The following is a 3,975-nucleotide window of genomic DNA, read 5'->3' as shown; positions in this document are numbered from 1 at the left end:
CAGGAGTGGAGCTGGGAGGGGACGGGGGTGGAGGGAGGGTGACAGATCAATAGACGGGATTCATAGAGGCGCCCGTGGCCGCCTTGAGATGCAAAGTCAAATGACAGAAGAACAGGGAGAGGGAAAGTGTGTGTGTGTGTGTGTGTGTGTGTGTGTGTGTGTGTGGGAAGAGAAACGGAGATCGGGGTGGGTGAGACGGAGAGCGAGAATGAGGGGAGAGAGAAGCAGAAAGAACGGAGGGAGGGAGCAGGGGAAGGAGCGAGGGAGGGAGGGAGGGAGAGGAGGGAGGGAGGGAGAGAGGAGGAAGGAAGGGAGGGAGGGAGAGAGGGAGGGAGGGAGGAGAGAGCTTCGCTCCTCGCTCGCTCTCTCCCTCTCTCGCCCGTTCTCTGCCGTTGCCGTGCCGCCTCCGCTCCCCGCGCCGCGCTCCGCTCCGACTGACAGGCGGCGGGAGGTGCCGGCGAGGGAGGGGGCGAGGGAGGGGCTTTCCGGGACGGGGGGGCGGAAAGAGGGGGGCGTTTGTCCGTCAGGCTTGACGAGCAGTGGCTGCTACCAGAGACAAGTCCGCATGCAAATCGTCTCCTGCCTCAGGGGCACGGGGTGCTGAGGCGGGAGGCTTCAATTGTCCCGGCTCTGCCGGCGCTTCTGGCGGCGGAGAGAGCTGCAACTTTCCCGAAAAGAGGCACGTCAGAAGGGGCGAAGAAACTCCGTGACAGTCACGCAGCTGGCACAAGTCCTCCCGCCCCGCACAGGGAGTCCGCCGGGGTGTCCGGGCAGAGCCGGGTGCCTTTACGCTCCGCCGCACACGCCGCGCAGCCTCGCCTCAGCGCTGCCCCTGGGAAGAGCAGACGCTTCTCTCCGCGCCGGCCCCGAGCCGGCAGACCGCGCAGGGCCCGAGGCTGGCCGGTGAGGGCAGAGTGTCTCTCCGCCACGCCAGAGCGCTCCTGGGCGGCGGCGGCGGCGGGGTGCCCACCGCCACGGGAGAGGGGGATCCCGGCTTCGCCTCACAGGTGTCGCCGCGGGCGAGCGCTGAGGGGGGGGGCGCGCGGCCCGCCACCCGCGCGAGGCGGCCTCTAACGGCCGCAGGGCACGCGCCGGGGCAGGGCCCGCAGCGCTCCGCGGGGCGGCGGCCGGGGCCGGCGGGGCCGTTGGTGCCGCCGCGGCAGGGGACGGGCTGCCCGGCCGCCTGCACCCGCCTGCGGTGGCGTGCGGGTCGCGGGAGTGTCGGCTGCCGGCTGCGTGGCCGCCGCTGTGTGCCCGTGTGATTGATCCTGTTTTGACTTTTCGACGAGAGAGGGAGATAAGCCGACACTAACTACCCAGGCTTTAATTATTTTTGCCCATCTACATAGCGATAATCGAGAAAAAAAATTTCTTGCACAGTAGGAAATGTCTGACGCTTCTGTTACTGATCCCAATTAAGTGTTTTGACAAAGCTAAACCGTTAGCGAGGCTCATGTTTACAGTCTGTGTCTTTAGAACAAAATTTCTCTTGAGCATCCTTGTTTTAATCACTTGAATAATCTCATTTACATAGATAGTTGTGACCCATTATGAACAGACCGTGCTTTCCATACCTTACTGTATCGCTTAACATCGTGCACCCGTGAGCAGACTCTCAGTGTTGTCAAACACTAACTGTGCAAAAATCTTGGGAGAAAACCCCAACCACACAAACAAAGAACAATCAGTCTGATTTCACTGATGCCAAGTCAGGACACTTGATACTGAAACGTCTTTATTACCCTGCTTCCAGAAATTTCAGATCCAACGCATGGATTTACTACAACGTTAAGTGTTGTTATAGCTTCACTAGCAGGAATTAAATTATGTATGTTCAGGTAAACTGTTAAGCACTTCTTTAACTCTTACCTCTGTGGTCCAAATACTCTCAACAGAACTGGTTTTCCGCTTGACCTCTCAGAACTTTCAGTGGTTATTTGTTTGGCCAATATAGCAAAAGTCTTCATATAAGCAGCAGAAATTCTAACATGGTGATACACTAAAATTTTCCATCATATCGTCTTAGAAAATAATGTTCATAAACGATAAGTGAATTTACAAAAACACTTTCCTTATTAAAGAACTGATGGAAACTGTGAACCGTATTAAATATTTGTTGTTCAGGTACTTTAAAGAACCTGAGTAAATAACAAATGTTTGCCATTTAGCTGAGGTGACAGTAATGTGCCAAATGTATATTTCAGTTTCTTTCCTTGAGGAGTAGGCTCATGGTTAAGTACCAATGGAAATAGTGGTAGTGTTTTTGGGGAAGGTATTCTACAATAATAGACAAATATGGTAAAAGTCCACGAAGTTAAATGCACTGCTACAGTTTTGTTGCAGAATTAGGCTCAAACAGGGGCTTGAATGGATGAGATACCCATCCTTCTAATTAAAGTTAATATTTTATAGATATTGACCCCTTCTCACCATTTTCTTCAATTTCAGTCTAGTTCCCTAAACAGAATTAGCAATGTATTTTCCTTCATAAAGGTTGACCGTTCATTTCTGTTTCTATTTTGTTGCCTGCCTTCCACACAGTGTTTTTAGTCTAAACAGGTAACTTGGCAGATACCCCCTTTAAACCTACTGCTGTTTAAATGTGAATGAATGGAGTTACCTGTTTCCAACATTTGTACAGAATACAAACAGCAACTTGTAAAACATTATTCAGCCACCGCAACTTAAAAATTAATATAGTTTACATGGTGTAAACCAGTCATAAATAAGTCATAAACAGCAATGCAAAATGAAGCAGTGCTAGAGTCTGTATCAAAAGTAAGTGTTTATTCTTTCATACTGTTTAGGGTAAATTACATAAGAGCATCATTATTATGCTGACTCTTGCTTTCGTAAATATTTAAGCAGCAATGTAAGTTAAGTTACATATTTTGTCTCTTCTGAGGTATTAAGGCCATATTCTGCTTCATCAGCTCAAAAGAGGAGGTATAAAAATGTATTGTTATTTGACTATTCAGAGAGGTATGTTTGATCACTTAAAGGATTATTACACTTAGTCATTTCAGTGTATTTTGGACTTATTTACCTAAGGGTTAAAAAGTTGTTTGTGAAATCCCAAAAAGAAACATACATATGCCTGCTGTTTTAAAATGTAATTAATGGGGTAAGTTAATGAACAGTTTTCTCTAATTCACAGGGGAAATTTCATTTAGTACACTTTAGTACTGCATGAAGATTACCCATTTTCCTTAGCAGAATGAGTACCATGTGGCATATCCCAGATGAAAAAAAGCTCTAGCTATCTGGGCCAGGACACAGCTCAAGCGCTGCACGTGATTACTGACCCTGTTATTGTTAAGCCGATCTCTGGTGCTGTTCACTAGGAGCCGTTTCCAATAAAGCCATATGGCCAAGCCAGTCTTTTGGTGGGGCAGAGGCTTCAGTCGTATGGACACAAGTTGAGTGGCGTAGCTTTCCCTCAGGGCTCAAGAATAGGCCCAGTATTTTCTGTTAACCTACAGAGTCATTCACAGTAGATTTTTAAAATTTTTTGGACCTCCCACTCAATTGCATAGTTTTCTGAACTGCTGTAGGTGTAACTATGTCTGTACCAAGGTTGCAGTGGCTGTGCCATTCACTAGCTCTTCAGGTTCACCCGTTGGACGTTGCCTGTAGCAGCCATGCAGTGGTCACTGGGTGCTTTGCCCACATGGCCAGGGCAATGGTAACCCCCTGCCAGGAGACAACAACAGCATCTAAGCGCGGGGGCAGGGGAAAGGATGTTTCCAGGTTTAGTACTGAGGAAATGGTGGCCATCTGTCCAAAAGCTGAGGGTACAAACAGATAATTAGAAATGATGGAGTAAGAACAGTTTTAAAATGTAGTGTTTTTCAACCAAAATAATAATTGGATTTGAGCAGTGGTGGTGTAAGCCCATTCCAGATGACACATGCTTCTAGTTAATTACAGTATCTCAGGAAGAGGAAAATCTCCACAGAACTTCACTCCTTAATC

The 3,975-nt window shown here is 48.6% G+C and overlaps 1 protein-coding gene across 3 annotated transcripts in view; it reads right to left on the bottom strand.

The window, feature by feature from the left end:
- The window catches only part of ZFPM2 (zinc finger protein, FOG family member 2), a 321,906-nt gene extending 321,637 nt beyond the window's left edge, over positions 1-269 (bottom strand). For all 3 annotated transcript variants that reach the window (XM_040588202.1, XM_040588204.1, XM_040588203.1), the window contains exon 1: positions 1-269. This exon is cut by the window's left edge and continues 75 nt beyond it. The gene's annotated coding sequence lies outside the window, so the exon portion shown is untranslated.
- Between the last annotated feature and the right edge of the window lie 3,706 nt (positions 270-3,975).

This window comes from Falco naumanni, chromosome 3, assembly GCF_017639655.2.
Source record: "Falco naumanni isolate bFalNau1 chromosome 3, bFalNau1.pat, whole genome shotgun sequence".
NCBI classification, from domain to species: Eukaryota; Metazoa; Chordata; class Aves; order Falconiformes; family Falconidae; genus Falco; species Falco naumanni.
Note: the sequence above shows the minus strand (reverse complement) of the source record. Positions and strands in the feature narration are given on the sequence as shown.